This window comes from Lactuca virosa, chromosome 2, assembly GCF_052849685.1.
Source record: "Lactuca virosa cultivar CGN04683 chromosome 2, Lactuca_virosa_CGN04683_v6, whole genome shotgun sequence".
In the NCBI taxonomy this organism is placed as follows: domain Eukaryota; kingdom Viridiplantae; phylum Streptophyta; class Magnoliopsida; order Asterales; family Asteraceae; genus Lactuca; species Lactuca virosa.
In genome coordinates this window covers 185,781,481-185,801,135 of record NC_136427.1, presented here as the reverse complement: position 1 = coordinate 185,801,135, position 19,655 = coordinate 185,781,481, and positions in this window count along the sequence as shown.

Genomic DNA, 19,655 nt, shown 5'->3' with positions numbered 1-19,655 from the left:
TTTTATTATTTAAGGTAAATATATTTTTAAAATGAACATAATAATAAATAGTTTGTTTTTTCTACCACTAAAAACATTTATTATGATTTTTTTTTATACATAAATTAAAATAATGAAATATTATAAAATAATATTGTCAAATTTGAGATATAATAAAATATATTTTTTTAAATTTTGAGATGAAGTAGGCGTTAAAAATATTTAATGTTTACGCCTTGAAATAAAACTTTTATTTTTAATAAACTCGTGTAGTATACGGGTCTCACACCTAGTATATTTTTATATAAAATGGTGTCTTTGGTTTATTGCGGTTTGCGGTATTTTTTCAACAATGTTTCAAGTGGTTTGGTATCAGTTTTTAACCAAACAATAAAATAATAAGGTTTTCTAAGGTCCGATCCAAAGGGGTCCAGGATGTACGACCGCATAGGGCCCCGAAAAAAATAGGGTTCGGGTTTTAGCGAAATTATAGTATTATGTAAGTATATAATTAATCTCGCGTGTAGTTTAGTTGGTCAATGACGCCGTGTTTTTTCCCTTATTGTCAGTACACCATGGTTCGATTTTTGCTTCCCCTATTTCTTCGTTATTTTGTTAATAAGTTTTTCATTATTATACAATGCTTAAGTAAATATTTCAGTAGTTCAGTTGGTTTAGTCCTCACCTTTACTCTTTCTAAATAATGTCAAAGGTTTTATACTCCTTGTAGACTCACCTTTAACATGTTTTTTATTTATTTATTTTTATTTTTTGTTAACTTTAATAATCGTTTTTTAACAAACATTTTCAAGTAGACCTTTAATCTCTCTTTCTAAACAAGTGAAAAACTTGGGCGCGCTACGTCGCGGGTTCAAAGGAAGTGTGATTAGTATTCAAAAATTGACCTACGTTATTCTGATCTTATAGAATTGTACTTTCAAACGAACCACCATGTATGTGTGGTTGTGTATATGAGTGTGTGTGTGTATGTGTCCATAAAGTTATGATTGATGACCAAAATCCCCTAGACAATAGCAACAATTCATAAAGATTTTACATCTAACATAATTAAGCATAATTGTTTTTATATTGTACTTTTATGTTTTCTCATAATAAAAAACATTACCACATAAACATGTTATTTTTACCTTTAATCAAAGTGGGTTGCTTGTTTTGTTAAAGAAGATCAGGTGATAAAAAAACCAAAAAATATAAAAATATAAGTACACTGCCTTTTCATGCTCAAAATCATACCAAGAGACTGCAAACCTAAAAATAATAAAGTATGTTGCCCTTTCCATAAGAAGATACCAACCGATATATAACCAAATATTAACACCAAAGTTAATTTTTTTTTAAATGGTCCATATGTAAAAAAAACATAGATTAAAAAAAAACTTACATTTACTCTCCTTGTACTACTTAATTTTGGTCTGCTTTCTTTGCCCCGTTCAAAAAAAAGGTAGATAAATTTATAACACAAATCATTTTCAACAAAAAAACGTGGCAAAGAAAATAAAGTTATTTTTGATGCAGTCTTACATGGATATGTTGTATACATTCCTAAAAAGAGTTTACATACAAATGTTGTTTGGTTGCATCATGGACATCACATTGTGGCGAAGTTGTTCCTTCTTGTGCATACTAACAGGAAAATTTGCATTACCACTTGTGATATGAAAAAAGTCATGATTACTATCAAGCAATTAGCTTTTTTTGTAAATGGAAAACGAATAAGCATGTAGGTATCAATTAATGGTTTGTTTCGTACAACGAAAGGGGATGAACAAATGAATGGAATGAACTTGCACACTCTTGGAACCAAAATGTGAAATGACTTACTAACTTTAGTAGGTATCGATTATGTTCCTATTTTGACCAGAGCTTTCGTTTCCTCCTTTGTCAACTTTTTCTTATACTGGCCTTTAAATATATTAATTAAATTATGTACCTATCAATCCATTTCATAATTCATATACTCCTTTTACACCTAATAAATATTCCTTTCATAGTAAAATAAAAAATAAATAGATTTCTAAGACTTACTTCAAGTGAAAATCCATCGACATTTTTCAAACTTGAGTTGATCAGAAGTTGGGATCTTAAAGGTTGTTGTTGATTTCGGATATGAAGACTTTTTACATTTCATGATTCGCCAATGCAACCTTCGCTTCCTTTTTTGCCTATTTCCCGAAAAGTTATAAAAATAAAATGTATAATTATAAGTAGCAGAATAATCTCATATTGAATTTGTGGTGTATAATTAAAACTTACTTTTAGCATCAAACTCTACAAATTTCCTCTTTCACCCTTTCCCTTTGTGAGATGAACTTGATATTTGATTGAGACATCATAAATTAAGGAAAAAGTGATATAGTTATTTAAAACTAAAGTAAGCTTTATACTTAAAAGCTTACATAATATATAAAAGTATATTTTACCCATATCAATTAGAGGAAATTTGGAGGTATTGTCTTCCCAAAGTTCGAGCACGAGTTTACGTGTAAGAGTATCGTAATAGGAAATTCCAACTCTGGCAACATGATTTTTATGATGAGCTAGTTAACACCAATAATAAAAAGCTTTATAATGGATTAGAGAAGGTAAATCTGATATTATTTTTGCACTTTGATTCAATTATGATGATAAACATAGTTTTTTCATCATGATGGAGGAGATTATATGTGGTAAATAGATGAAATATGGCAATTTTAATCATTGCAATAGGATTATCAAATATTGATATTTGTTCACCTGAGAAAGCTTACATACCTATGAACATGCATGAGGCATGTCATGTACAACTGCATAGAAAAGCCATAAAAATGTCATGAAATTTCAGGATAAGCAAAAATAACATTATTGTAACACCCGTGTCAGGGTACGAGTTAATATCTTAAAGTTTGAATTTTATTCTTGGGTGGTCACGGTGTGGTGGATCTTCACCACGGCGTGGCGATTGTTTTCTTGACCGCGAGGTTTAATGACCCGTCACGGCGTGGCTATAAGGGCCACGACGTGGCAGGTGATTTTAATGAAACCCTAGATTTTCGGGTTGGACCCCTATTTAAAGGAATGGGGAGGATATGGTTTGCTCACCCTTAGCCTCCATCGGCCTCCTAAAGCTCTAAATAAACCCTAACCTCTTTCCTCCATTATTGAAGCCCATTTTGGTGTTCTTGGAAGTTTGGAAGAGATAAGGCAGAAAAGGAAGTTAAGATCCAACAAGTAAGTCTCCATTCTTCACCCTAACACTCTTCTAGACCTTTGTAAGTGTCCAAGACTCGGTTTTTATCATGTTATATTGCTATATCTTGAGTTTTAGCCCTTAATCTTCTTGTTCTTGATAGTTGGAATGGTGATACTGCATAAAGGTTGCAACTTTATGAATCTTTGGAACATTTAGTATGATTGTGGGTTTGGATCTGAAGTGTAGTTAAGTCTTTGAGCCATGCATGATATTTTTATCAAAAACCCATATTTTGGACCCAGTATGGCTTCAAGACATGCATTAGACATGCATCTCTATAAAAGCACCCATCCTTATGTTGGATCTGGTATTAAAAACTCTTCTAGAGTGGGTGGGTGAAGGACCTTTTCGGAATAAGGGCTTAATGGTTAAGACATTGTGGCATTTAGCCTTACATGGACCCATGGTTTGGGATTTTGACATTTGGGGTGGTTCTTATCCTTCTAGACCATGTTTCGGACCAAATCTGAGCTTTGGAGCTCTTGGAATCAAGGAAAATGGCTTAACCCATTAAGTTGTTGGAAACCCAGTGCCTACAGCGTGGCGACTAGGAAATGTCTGCCTGTCGATCATATGAAGGCCACTACATGGACAAGGAAGGCCACAACGTGGCGGTTAACTAAAGCCAATGTTGACCGTTGACTTTTGACTCGATTTGACTTTTGGTCAAACTCCTAGTTTTGGAATAAGATTTGAGGGTTTACCTTTTGTAATGGTCTAGGTGGTGCGTAGCCTTGGTATTTCTGGTAGTGATAGCAACAACAACTATGTATCGACCGAGAGGTGAGTCTCTTCACTGTACTTAGGGGTCGAAGGCACCAATGTTGGTCCACTGGATTATGTATTTAGGATGATAGTTGTCTTTGTGACACTTGTTGATATGCATGTATGTGTTTGTTGTCTTTGTGACTCTTGCTGATATGATTGCATGCTTAGATGTAGGGGTGAAATAGACCCGTACCTATTGAAAGATAGTGAATGAGTTGAAATAGACTCAGGGTGAAATAGACTCGTACCGGTTGAAAGATATCGAAGGATTTGAAATAGACTCTGGGTGAAATAGACTCGATTTAGCTTCGTGTTGTTATGTATGTTTAGCATGGGGTAGTTTAAGGAAACTCACTAAGTTGTGTGCTTATAGTTCTATGTTTATGGTTTCAGGTACTTCTGGTTCGAAAGGGAAGAGCCCGACATGATGGCACCGCATCCACTAGTGTTCCGCATTCTACGATTTTGTTTTGTACACTCATGGGATTTTCTTAATGATTGAATGTTTATTTGACTATTTGAAAGAAAAATTTTCACTTAAAATTTTTTGGACGTTACAAGTTTGTATCATAGCCTTAGTTTGAGGGATTCAAATACACTCTCGGGTGTGTTTGAACTCAACCCGAGGAATTAGTAAAAATTTTGAAAGAAAACAACTATTTTTTAAATATTTTTTGAAAAAAAAGGGGTGTGTTGCGGGCAATCAGCCGAGCTCAAGTAAGTATTTCCCAAAAAAACCCATACATGTGTTATGATATTATTTTGTTATGAGTATATGAGAATTGCATGTTAGATTAGGGATAAGGATCTGCTCAGGACTGCATGATAGAATGCTATGAAACATGCCTTTATATGCCTGATTGTTTGAGCTCGTAGAACTGCATGATATAATGGATTTTAGATATTGGATAGAATGACCTAATTAGGTGATGCACTGGATTGGATTACTTAGTGCTTGAATGTTGCTTGCTTTGTGCTTTGGGGACTCCACTACTGTGAACTAACTATTAAGCAAATACATTAAATTACATGTTGTGGGTATTATATAATTTTAGAAGGTTAGGTAGATCGAGGGGCCAGCAGGGTCGAAGCCGATGTGGCAAGTGCGGCAAGGCACACGATGGGATATGTAGGGCGGGTGGTTCGAGCTGCTATAAGTGCGACAAGACTGGTCATTTCGGCAGATACTGTATTGCCACCACCCAGGTATTGAGTCTGGTTTGCTTTCATTGCAATCAGAGGGGCCACAAGAAGACCGATTGTCCGAGTTTGGTAGTAGGAGCGGTTGCAGCACCCTCTCCAGCGACATTGAGGATCACTGACGGCCGCCAGGGCAAGGCGGAGGCGCCAGTCGTGAGGAGTCGAGCTTTCCAGCTGGCAGCCGAGAAGGCTCGTGCAACGCCAGATGAGGTTACTTCTTCTCCCTATATTATTTTATTATTTATTTGTTTACTTAATGTGTTTGTAGGTGTATAGGGATGTTCTTAGTAAATAGTGTTTCGACCTTGGTTTTTTTTCGATTCGGACGCCACGCGATCATTCGTATCTCTTGCGCTCAACAAGAGATTTGATGACGCTCATGATGAGCTTGATTATCCGCTGGAGGTGGAGATCGTTGATGATTGTCCAGTGAGAGCATCGAGGGTTCATCAAGGTTGTATTTTGGAGTTATTTTGAGAGAGGTATCTGATCAACTTGGTTCCTATTCCTTTGCGTGAGAGCAAGGTTATCATTAGGATGGATTGGTTGAGACCTAATGGGGTAATGATCGATTGCGAGCACCAGCTAGTTCGGGTTCGAACCCCAAGTGGGAGAAATCTAGTTTTTTTTATCGTGAGGGTGCTTAGCGTGTACCAACTATTTGTTCGGCTGCGAGGGCTAGGAGATATCTTCATCAGGGTTTTTCTAGTCTTGTGACTTATGTGTTGGATACCCGAGAGGATGGTAAGAAGTAGGTTGATGATGTGTCAGTCGTTCGGGAGTATCCTGATGTGTTTCCTAAGGATTTATCTGGAGTGCCTCCAGAGAGGCAGGTTGAGTTTTGTATAGATCTGGTTCCAGGTGCGGCTCCAATAGCCAAGGCACCTTTTTAGTTAGAACCTCCAGAGATGCAAGAGTTGTCTACACACCTACAGTAGCTGTTAGACAAGGGGTTTATCAGACCGAGTAGTTCACCGTAGGGAGCACCGATACTGTTTGTGAAGAAGAAGGATGGTACCCACAGGATGTGCATCGATTATCAGGAGTTGAACAAGCTGATGGTGAAGAATCATTACCCACTCCCGAAGATCGATGATTTGTTCGATCAACTTCAGGTCGCATCTTGGTTCTCCAAGATAGATCTACGATTGAGATATCATCAGATAAGGGTTAGAGAGGAGGACATGTAGAATACTGCTTTCAGAACTCGTTATGGTCATTACGAGTTCATGGTGATGCCTTTTGAGCTCACCAATGCTCCGACCGCGTTCATGGATCTCATGAACTACGTGTGTAGACCGATGTTGGATCGAACTGTCGTTGTATTTATTGACAATATTTTGGTCTATTCTAAGACTAATGAGCAACATGAGGATCATATGCTAGAGGTTCTGGAGACTCTGGGGAGAGAGAGGCGTTATGCCAAATTCTCCAAGTGCGAGTTCTGGTTGCGCGAGGTGCAGTTTATGGGGTACATTGCCAATCAGAAAGGGATATTGGTCGACCTGGCCAAGATCGTCGTAATGCAGTTGGAGGTTCCAAGGTATCCATCTGAGGTTCGGAGCTTCCTTGGGTTAGCAGGGTATTATCAAAGGTTCATCGAGAATTTCTCCATGATCGCAGTTCCGTTGACAAGCTGACAAAGAAGACTGTCACTTTCTGTTGGGGGCCTGAGCAGCAGACGACATTTGATACTTTGAGACAAAAGTTGTGCGAGGCTCCGATTCTGGCCCTACCCGACGACATGGAGGATTTTGTGGTTTATTGTGATGCTTCGATCACAATGTTGGGTGTAGTGCTTATGCAGAGGGGCCATGTGTAATGTCCCAATAATTTATGAGTAAAAATTTCATTTTTGTTTTAATAACACAATAAGAAAACATGTTTATAAAAATCATAAGGGAAATTAAAGTATGTCAACAATCATCAAAAAGTACATCAGAATCATATACAGCGGAAAATCATGGTGTGTGCAATGCGATCATCCCGAGCTCTACCCCTTCGAACCAGAAGTACTTGAAATATAAACTGAAAACCGTAAGCACAAAGCTTAGCGAGTTCCCTAAAATACCACATATCATACATAAATGTCAGATCAAGGCTGAACCGGGTCTGTTTCACCCCCCGGGTCTATTTCACCCCCGATTCTATTTCAACTCACATGTCATCTCAAAGCTGTATCAGGTCTATTTCACCCCCATGTCTATTTCATCCCCGAGTCTTGTTCAACCCAATTGGTATTTTTCAACCGTACGGGTCTATTTCACCCTACATACATATAGCAAGCAGACATACATGCATACAACAAGAGTCATAAAGACAACAAGCACATATAACCCTAGTATCCTATAATATGGTGAGCAAACTCACCTCGATCCGATGATAAACAAATAGATGATCGGGCTGCTGAACCAGAGAATCCCCGCATCAGTCAATCAAATAATATCCTAATTAATAATTAGGTCATAAACCATAACCGTGAATCTAATTCATTAAACCCGACCCATTAGGGTAAAAAGGTTATTTTACCCTTTCCCTTAATTAGCCCAAAACAGAGACCCAACCCAAAAGCAACCGAATCCTAAAATGGCCCAACCTTCTAAACTCACAGTTGGGAGTACACTGAGTGTACCCAACTCGTACGCCCTGCGTACTCACCCTTGACCATATTACATGGTTCGAACCCAGTACGCGCAACGTACATGGAAGTACGCCTAACGTACTGTTCTGTGAACCAATCATCACCAATCATCCTTTGGATGTATTAATCCCTTAAGACCCATTCGTCCAAACTTCAGATATACTCTAAAACAATGTCATAATCCATATAGTTGGAAGCTTTAAGCTTATGCATGGCTTAATAAGCCCTAAAACCCAATTTTAACACTCTAACCTCATGAAATGAACATCAACCCTTGCATCGTTGAGTTAAACCCATAAAGATACCATTTTTATGCACAAGGGACCTCAGAAACACTAAGATATAACATCCTAAGCTTCTGGAGTAGCTTATACTCACAAGAAACAACTCAAGGGGCCAAAATATGCTAATAACTCCAAATTAGCTAGATCTAAGAGATGAATCATCAAGTTTGCAACGTTATACCTTCTGAGACTTGCCAATATGATGAAGATTTTGGATCTTCAAGCTCCGCTCCAACCAATTCTTGATCACCAAGCTCCTACTTCTTCACAATGAACAAAAACACCAAAAGTTTACTTCTAAAGCTCAAGAACACACAATGAAAGGCTAGGGTTTCGTGGGGAGTCTTTAGAGGGGGCAGCCTCAAGGTCCATAATGGCAATTAAATATGGGTCAAACCCTACAAATTAGGGTTTGTGGTCTGCTTACGTACACCTGACGTACGTATACACCACCAACACCCTCGACCATCTTAAGGGAGTACGTCCAGTGTAACAGGGACAAAAATGCAAAAATTTTAAAAACTAAATCCAATAGTGAAGAGTACTTGAAACTCGATCGTTACAATTAATCCCCACTTAAATCAGACTTCGTCCTCAAAGTCCGTTGCTAGAAATAACTCCGGATAATGCTTCATCATCTCATAATAAGGCTCCCACGTCCACTCTCAACCCTTTCGGTGCTGCCACCACACCTTTACCAACTCCACCACCTTGTGTCGCATAGTCTTCGTATTTCTGTCGAGGATTTCCACTGGTCTATATATAATTCAGGCGATCATCCACCTGAACGTCATCTAATGGAACCACTGCGGAATCATTGACCATACATTTTTGCAGCTGTGAGATGTGGAAAGTGTTAAAGATCTGAATGAGATCTTATGGAAGATCCAAACGATATGCAACCCTGAAAGGACCAATATATTTGGGGCCCAACTTACACTGCTTCCTGAATCGGATGACACATTTCCAAGGTGACAACTTCAGAATCACCATGTCCCCAACCTGGAATTCTATGTTTGACCGACGTCTATCTGCGTTCTGCCAACTCTTTATTGTCTTAAGTCTGCCACATACCTACTGAATCAACTCACTGGTCCAAAGTACCACCTCCGTACTACCCATAACCCGTTGACCGACCTTACCCCAACATACTGGGGTCCTACACTTCCTCCCATAGAGCATCTCAAAATGAGGTCGATCAATGTTGGTGTGATACCTGTTGTTATATGAAAACTCTGCCAAGGGAAGATATGTATCCCAAATCCCGCCAAAATCCAGCACACATGCCCGAAGCATGTCCTCCAAGGTTTGGAAGTCCACCCACTCTGACCATCAGTCTGCGGGTGGAAAGCCATGTTGAAATGCAGACGTGTACCCAGCTCCTCATGAAACCTCTTATAGAATCTGGAAGTGAAACGAACATCACTATCAGAAACCACCAAAACTGGCACCCCATTCCATGCCACAACCTCCCGAATGTAGATATCGTCTAGCTTCTCAGTCGAGATACTCTCCTGGATCGGAATAAAGTGTGCGCTCTTGGTCAATCGATCTACTATAACCCATATCGAATCTACCCACGCGTCGTCCGTGGTAACTTCCTAATGAAGTCCATTGTGATCTTTTCCCATTTCCAAACGGGAATACCTAACAACTCTATTTTTTCGTGAGGTCGCTGGTGCTCGGCCTTGACTTTCCTACAAGCCAAGCACCTCTCCACGTACTAGGCTACATCCCGTTTCATGCAGGGCCACCAATAATCAGGCCAAAGATCTATATACATCTTCGTCGCCCCGAGATGAATAGAGAACCTCGACTTGTGCGTCTCCTCCATCAGAACCTGATGCGCACCACCCTAATATGGAACCCACACCCTCCAATGCAAATTTAATATTCCCTGGCTACCATAATCGAATGAAGACACATGAACCACTATACGCTCGCTCTTTCGGTGCTCCTCTTTCATAGCCTCAAGTTGCGCTTCCTGAATCTGTTGTAGAAGCGGAGTAATTATGATCATCCTCAGACACACATCCCTGATCAGGGCAGTAGCTGATTTGCGGCTGAGAGCGTCGACCACCATATTGGCCTTCCTTATGTGGTAAAGGATCTCACAAGCATAATCCTTCACCACATCCAACCACCTACGCTGCCTCATATTCAGATTTCAGTTTGCCCATTAGGTACCTCATACTCTTGTGATCTGTGTAAATGGTATAACAGACTCCATAGAGGTAATGTCACCAAATCTTGAGGGCGAAAACCACAGCCCCCAACTCCAAATCATGCGTAGGGTAGTTCGCCAAATGAGGCTTCAGCTGCCTCGAGACGTACGCAATCACATGACCCCGTTGCATCAAGACCGCACCCAATCCCATGATCAATGCATCAAAGTAAACTACAAAGTCTTCAACACCCTTAGGCAGGGTCAGGATCGGTGCCTCACACAACCTATGTCTCAGAGTCTCAAAAGTTGCTTGTTGCTTAGGCCGTCAACAAAAGCTGACGGTCTTCTTCGTCAACAGGGTCAAAGGAACCGATATCTTTGAGAAATCCTTAATGAATCTCCGATAGTAACCTTCCAACCCAAGGAAACTCTAAATATCTGATGGAGACCTCGGAACCTCCCACCTCATCACTGCCTCACCCTTGGCCGGATCGACCAGGATATCGTTCTGGTTGACAAGGTGCCCCAGAAACTGCACACCGCGCAACAAAAACTCACACTTGGAGAACTTCGCATACAACTTCTCCCTCCTCGAAGTCTCCAACACCTCTCTCAGATGCTCCTCATGTTGTTCCCGAGTCTTGGAGTAGACCAGGATGTCATCAATAAACACAATCATAGACCAATCCAACATCGACTTGCATACGTGGTTCATGAGATCCATGAATGTTGCTGGAGCATTGGTGAGCCCGAAGGGGATCACCACGAACCCGTAATGACCGTAACGATTTCGGAAGAACGTCTTCTGTATTTCCTCCTCTATGACCCTCGTCTGATGATAACATGAATGTAGGTCAATCTTGGAAAACCAAGATGCGCCCTAAAGTTGGTCAAATAAATCATCGATCATCGGGAGCGGATAACGGTTTTTCACTGTTAGCTTATTCAGCTCCCGGTAATCGATAAACATCTAATGCGACCCATCATTTTTCTTCACAAACAAGATCAGATCTCCCCATGGTGAACTCCTTGGCTGAATAAATCTCTTGTTTAACAGGTCCCACAGTTGTGTAGACAACTCCTGCATCTCTGGAGATGCTAACCGATAAGGTGCTTTGGCTATCAGAGTCTCACCTGGAACCAAATCAATCTGAAACTCCACACGCCTCTCCGGAGGAACTACAGGTAAATCCTCTGTTAAAACGTCTGAGTATTCATGAACAATCGGCACATCGCCCACAATCACCTTACCCTCCTCCGAGGTATTTGTCACATAAGCCACAAATCCGTAACAACCACGTTGAAGATAACGTCTGGCCCTTGCCACCGAGTAGAGAGTCGAACCACACTAAGAACCCTCTCTATGAATTGCCAACTCTCCCCCATTTGGGGTCCGGATATACACTAAATGATGCTCGTAATCAACCATTTCCCCATTAGGGCTCAACCAATCCATCCCCACAAGAACCTTGCTCTTGCGCAGGGGAATGGGAACCAAATCAATCGGGTACTACTCACTGAACAACTCCAATGTGCATCCTCGATGAACCCTCAATAATCGCACAGGATGATGGTCGTAAATCTCAACCTCTAATGGATAATCCAGCTCCCCCGAAGCATCAACAAACCTCTTGCTAGGTGCAAGAGATACAAAGGATTAGTTAGTAAGGTATTTTCGAAGGTTCATCGAGAATTTCTCAAGGATCACAGTTCCGTTGACCAAGATGACAAAGAAGACTGTCACTTTCTGTTTTGATACTTTGAGACAGAAGTTGTGCGAGGCTCCGATTCTGGCCCTACCCGACGACATGGAGGATTTTGTGGTTTATTGTGATGCTTCGATCACAGGGTTTGGGTGCAGTGCTTTTGCAGAGGGGCCATGTGTAACGTCGCAAAAATTTATGACCAAAAATTTCATTTTTGTTTTACTAACACCATTAACCAAACATGTTTATAAAAATCATAAGGGAAATCTGTAACGCTCTAAATTTTCAAACAAAATTTTCATTTTTAAAACCTCACAAAACACAATTTCACATTTCTCAAAATAACATTTATAAGTTGTTCAAAACACAAGACAACAAAATGTTTAACAATATCTCAGAATCCTCAAAACATAATCTTCAGTTGGTGTGTACAATCATGCTGACGCTTTCCCGCGATCCTGAAAGGTACCTGAAACACATTTCACACAACACTATAAGAACGAAGCTTAGTGAGTTCCCCGAAATACCACACACAAATAATTAGCCTCTCATGTCTATATATCGATAAGGACCCTCCGATCAATGTGTCTCAGTGATGACCCTCCGGTCTCACAACTCTGTTTGGACCCTCCGATCCTAACTCATCAAGGCACAATAATAATATACAACACATATCACAAAGACAAATGCAGAATATCAAATAACTCAGTATAAACATATAAGACCCTCCGGTCAATAACTCAAATAAGACCCTCTGGTCAATAACTCATATAAGACCCTCCGGTCACACAATATTACCACTCAGGTAAGTATAGTGAAAAAAACTCACCTCACAGAGTAAAGCAATGTATCCCACACTCGAGTTGCTGGTCTAGATTCCGCCTACACATATCAAAATCATCTTTACTTAACAATTATAAAAATGTTAAGCTAACTCCTCTACTAAATCTCCAAAAAGGATGAAAGTCCATTTTACCCCTTCATGCTATCCAAAGTCCACAACTTGACCCAACCCTAAAAGTCAATGGAAGTCAACACTCAAGTCAACAGTCCATGTTGACTCAACTCGTCGAGTACAGCTCATGAACTCGTCGAGTCCTCAGTACTCAAAACCACGAAAACCCGAGTCAACTCGTCGAGTTGCTAGCCAACTCGTCGAGTCCATGCAGAGTCCAGAAGACTAGGGAAAAGCCCTAACTACTCGTCGAGTTGTCCCATCAACTCGTCGAGTTCACTCTGAATCCATGAACGGGGAAAACCCAACTCAACTCGTCGAGTTGGATGCCCAACTCGTCGAGTTCTTCAGTCCTTTCTCGTTAAACTCATTCCAGTCAATTCCAATGCTCCAAACTCCAAATCCAACCTCCTAGGATGAAGTTACCATGTAAAGTTGCTAACTTTACGATCATGCAATGCCTTACAAGGCTAAATCGCCCAAAACTAAGCTCAAGAAGGGGTTTAGGACATGAAGATGGGTCAAATCTTCATAAAGCTTGAAGCTTTATGTACATGGGACCTAGAGAAGTCCAGATCTAAAACTCATACCCTCTGGGCAAGCTTAACTCGAGAATGGCCCTCATTTTGCACCAAAAAGCCCATAAACTCACATAAGAAGAGATCTAAGGAATGAAAAGCCAAGGTAAAGACTTTATACCTCCCGATGGATGCTACAACTATATGAAAGTTGGATCTAAAAACTCCTTCTTGTTCCAAGTCCTTCACTCTTCATGCTCCTTCAAGGAATGCACCAAAATTGCACACTATTAGCTCCAAACACTCTCAAAATGGAAGGTACTCGATTAGGGTTTGTCTCGGGATGGCAAAGTGGTGAGGGAGGAAGGGTAAAGGAGTCAAAGTCCTTTAAATAGGGTACAAGCCCGAACAATTAGTGTTTCATCAAACAGAATCAACTCGTTGAGTCCAGTCCTCCGACTCGACGAGTAGACTTCATAATTTGTGCATGTTAATCAACTCCTACACGATGAGTTGGGCCCAACCAACTTGTCGAGTAGGCCCTTCCAATTGCACTAAATCCTCAAGTTCCATATCCATGAATCGGGGTGTTACAAAATCAGAGCATGTCAATAATCATCTAAAAGTACATCATAATCATATAAAGCGAAAAATCATGGTGATACGATATGGACCTCTGGGATCTCTTATGGCCTGCTGCTACGACGAAGATCTGAGGATCACAGAGCAAAGTCGTTAGAACCGCCCCAATAATTGTGCCCCAGGAGCAGGCTCCGACGATCAAGTTAGATCGGTTGGTAGAGATGAGATGGTTCTCCTTAGTTGGAGAGAACCATCTTGGTGATGGGGGTAGTGTATGGCGGCTGTAGGTGGAGAGTGGCGGTTGAGCCAAGGGGAAGGTCCGAGTTGGCAATGTGCAACCCATAGTAATGAAAAAAGACCTTCAAGAAATCAAAAGCAGGTAATCTCAACCCAGGGTGAAAGGATTGGTGATATACCCCCACGAACCCTAGAGGAGGAATGGTAATGGTTTGTGTCGGGGAGGGAAATTGTGGCTGGAAATGAGGATCTATCCGATACGACTTAACGATGCTACTTAGTTGTTTTGGAGTAAGATTGGACAACATCATTTGAACATCTTGATTGTCTTTCGCCATTACAAATTATAAAGATATGTGCAAGGAGAAAAGGATTAACGAGAGTAATGAGAGGAAAATCGAAAACCGTCAAATGGGTGGTTTAAACAGCGAGTTTCCCCTTTCGAATAAACAAGAAAAATGAAATGGAATTAATGAGAAGAGACGGTTGCGGTGCAACATGGTAATGATCAGAACTAGGGGAATTAATGATCTATATACTTGGTCCTGTCATATAAGCTCTCTTGCCAAACTCGAGAAGAAGTTGGTAAGTCGTGCCTGCTCGGAAGATAGGCCAAACCTACTTCTACAAACATAGTAATCGATGGTAACAACGGAAAAAGGTTCCATATAACCTCGAAAGTACATGATTTAGACCTATGTACCTCGATTAGAACAATAACATCTATAATATTTGTAACGCCCGCAGATTCGGGCTAGTCAATTTAGAGATAACAAGCGTTAAAAATGATTTTTTGATAGAATATTATTTAGAATAAATAATCTTAAACAAATTTATAGTATATATACGAGGATTCCGTACATATAAAGAACGCTGAAATCTGACTTAAAAAGAAGAAGTTATGACCCGTCGAAATTTTCCAACAAAAACCGGCACGACGCCGCGTATCGTAAAAAGTGAATTTTTGATAAACTAAATTTTAGATTTAGAGATTTAAACGAAAGTTGTAGTATACGTTAAACCAAGAACGTACATAAAAAGAATGTCCAAATATGACTTCGTTTGAGGAAGTTATGATTTTTGTAAGATTTAGCGTAACAGTACACAACCCGGAAATCAAATTTTAGATTTATCGATTTTTAGCCGACACAACCTAAATGAGAATTGAATATATCATCAATAGGAGCTCAACGATATAAAGACAGTCGAAAACGGACGTCGGATGACAAAGTTATGAATTTTTAACGGACTTTAACTGTCTAAGTCTGTTAAAATATAACTTTAAAAATAAAGTCAAAATTAGCTAACAGAGTCTAAATGAAAGTTGTAGATCCCATCGATACCTACATGTGGATATAAAGAACGTCAAAAAAGAAGCTCGTATGCGAAAGTTATGGATTTTAGAAGACAATTAGTTTTTGGAGTAACCATGGAGTGACATGTGGTGCGATCTGAGCCACTGCTTCCTCCCCACGCCTTGACACCAGATGGTGACACGTGGCCACCGAACGCCCAACGTTCGCACAAATCTCAGCCTATAAATAGAGGCGCAAATCACTTCATTTCTCACACCATTCTAACCCATTTTCTATCAAAACTCCCCAAACCCTCTAAGCCTTTCCCTAGCGCCTCCTAGGTGTTAGTAGCGAGTCCCAAAGCATCGAAAAGCCCTAAGAATAAGAACTTTCGGCTCAGAAGTTCTGCACGCACAGAGCCCGGATCCTCGCTAAACCCCCTTGTAAGTGAGTTATGCTTACCCTACTTTAAGTATAACTTATGTTTAAGTTCATTATCATTATTATAAACCTATAAACAATTTTTATCAGTGATTCCAAGTCGTTATACTGATTGATCTACTTATGGGGATGATGTATAGGCTGTGATTTAGTGAGGTGTTTAAAGTGGTATTTCCAAACAGTGTACTTCGTATACCAAATAGACCCTACATCCGATACGATCCTACCTGGTTGTTCCTTACTTGATAGATCATGAAGTAGACTTTGAGTTAATGATGAATCTATACTAATAATTAGTCGCAATAAATGATAAACTAAGACGTAGTAATAATGACACTAGGTTACGTCAAAGGAAAAGACAATTGCTAGAAGCGAAGCGCTGCCCGAATTTCAAATTGTGACTTTAACAAGTGAGTGCATAGTTACTTTCATCTTACACATAGATATGAAGTATTTAATATTAATACATGCTATATGTGCTTATTATCTGTGTTCCTGGTATCTATTTTAGATGAACGATTTATACATGTTTTACGTGATTTAAACTGTATATGTATTTTTATACCTATACATATATTGGGTAAAGATGGGTAGACGAATGATGAGAGATGAAAGATGATATACATGATGAGAGGTGAAAGATGATGAGAATCCTTGACCTTAACGATGATCCAGTCATCTAGCAGAGTATAGATGACGACCACAGACTATTCTAGACAGTCCAGTGGAACGCTAGCAGGCTCGCAACTGTGAACGATGTGTTCACCAGATGTACTCTAAAAACCCTGGCAGCTATGGACTTAGTGTCTTACAAATAAACCCTGGAAGCTATGGACTTAGTGCCTTATAGATGAACATTGTCACAACTAGAAATTCTAAGGTTTTGTAAACATTAACAAGAGTAACATTTGTGACTAAAACTTGAAAACATGCATGATATTTATTCAATGACAATAAAATTCCATCAAACACTTTATGCAAACACTTCAAATGGTCAACAAAAGATTGGAAACCCTAAAAATCCCGATTTAAGTCCATTATGGACTAGGATTTCCTTATTGGGCCTAATGGGCCAATAAGCTTCCAATTTGACTATTTTGGGCTTAGGACCCTTAAATGGGCCCTAATTGGACCCACTTTCATAAACTTAACATTTTAGGCCGTAATGGGCCTAAAATGAAATATTTTACCCTAATAGGCCTTATTGGGCCATAACTAACCTAATTTGATTATTATGGGCCATAAAACATATTCTTTTAAGTCATTTGGGCCGTGAGACACCTTAGAGGCCCAATGGGCCGAAAAATTTTATTTGAGCCTCATAAATTCGAGCATGGGCCCAAAATGACTCCTTTCCCTCTCTTTTAGCCCAACTCGGCCCAATGAGAAAAGAAAAATAAATAAAAGAAAATTGTGGAATTATGGGAGGAAGACACATCATTTTTACATCTTGGATATCCATGCTAGATTTCTCTCCTCCCCATGCATCCATCACTTCATCTATTTCTCTTCCCTTCTTTCTTCCTCTCATCCGAGAATCACCAAACATACACACATCTTCAAACCTTCATCTCAAACACTCTCAAATAACATCTTCTTCCTTCTTCCAAATTTTCAAGATCTTGGACATTTCAAGGAGGTTCTTCCATAAGAATCATCATCTTTGGTAAGTTGTTGTTTGGATCCTTGACCTAGTTTCTTTATTTCATCAAAGCCTCGTTCTAACTCATACAATTTTCGTGATCTACTCCTTAGAAGCGTTTTAATTTCGAAATCAACTCAAGGAGGCTTGCTAGGACCCAAAAACCTTCTTCATTTCTTCTCCAAAACCGAAACCACAAACCAAGGTGAGTTCATACCCCCTTGTTTTCGTTTTTACTTGTTTTGGGGGGGAGAATACAAGTACTATGTGACGATCTATGTGTGTTTGCATGATATGTGTGATTTCCTTAGTTTTTGGTTGTGATAATGTGTAATACTTGTGTTATTTCGAGATCTATAGCAAGAAGGGTGAAAGAATCATAAACAAAAACATAATAAACAACATACATCATAGATCTAAGGGTCCTTAAGTTTACAAAGTGAAAAACAAAACCAAAAGAACCTTAAAAGTGTCATTTTTGCAAAAATAACAAAGATTGGGTATAAATTGTAAATTGTTGGTTTTATGAGGGCTATAAGTTGTTTATTTGTATAAAAGCTAATTTCTATGAAAATAACACTTTTCAAAGGGTCAAAAACATAAATTTTAGCTTAATGGGCTTAAAATTGGGCCTAATGGGTTTTGGGCCCAAAGTTGCGAAAAAATGGGGTTTTGAGGGGCTGAATTGGAAAATTTAACAAACAATGGGTCTAAAATGTAAATAAACTTTTTCAGGGGTTAAAAATGAGTTTATTACCAAGTTTGGCCTAAAATTGCAAAGTTCTTGAAATTGGGGTTAAAACTGTAAAACTTACGAAATTCGGGCCAAAAATGTAAACTTTTTACAAATAAAGGCTGGAAATGATAAATGCAATAGTTTTGGGCTAAAATTTCTATTCAAATAAAGTCTGGGTGGAAAATGTCAAGAAAAATGGTTTAAGGACCAAAATTGTAAATTTTCATAAAAAGGGACTAAAAGTGCCATTTTTATAAAAAAAAGGGACCACAATGACCAACCTAAATGTTTTTGGGCCAAATAAACAATTATAAATGTTTGGGTTAAAAATATCAAGTTTATAAACATTGTGAATAAACATTTAGTAGACAACAAAGATATCAACAATACGAACTTAAACTCGACAAAACGTAAACGATTCAGTGGTTGGACTCAAGTACGTTCTTTCGTGTTATTGGGCCTTTGTGGCCCAATATCATGATTTTTGGGCCCAACATAAATACACATGTTTATTGGGCCTAAGGTGACCCAGTTACACGCCTAATGGATCCTCAATGGCTTTTACATGCTAATGGGCAGTAGTGGCCCGTTTCCATTGCTAGTAAGGTCCAAATAAATCATATGCGTGATGGGCGAACGAGTCCTTCGCATACTCGACAACCTTTAATAACATACGTGATTAGTGGGCCCCCGTAGTCTTCTTCTCTTCGTCTGTTAGGCTTATCTTCTATTCAAGTAAACAAAAATCAGGTCGTTAAACAAGGTTATTCAACTTCATTCGGAAAGTCGCGGGCAGAACTTTGACTCGAATACTCCCTTTCTTCGGGCTCTCTGATGCTTCAGCGCCTCACTAAAGCGCTCATAAACTAAGAAATATCCGGCTTGAGGTGGTGCAAGTCTCCGGAGAGAATTTGGAATGAAAAGGTGTGATAAATGAGAAAATTTCGGTTGCTACTTATAGAAGGCCGGTTAGGGGGCGCGTCATGCCTTGGCATAGGAAACAAGTATGCTTACAGGTCGTGCTCTGGGTGGTGTTGCATCATCTCTCCCGAGTAAACTATCGAATCTTCCAAAAATCATATCTTTCGCATACAAACTCCATTTTCGACGTTCTTTATATCTCCAGTTTTGTATCGACGAGTACTATAACTTTCATTTAGACCTCAACAACTAATCCACATTCTATTTTTAGTTGCAGTCTACAAAAATTACTATGTAAAAGACCCTGGGAAATTCATAACTCATTCATACGAA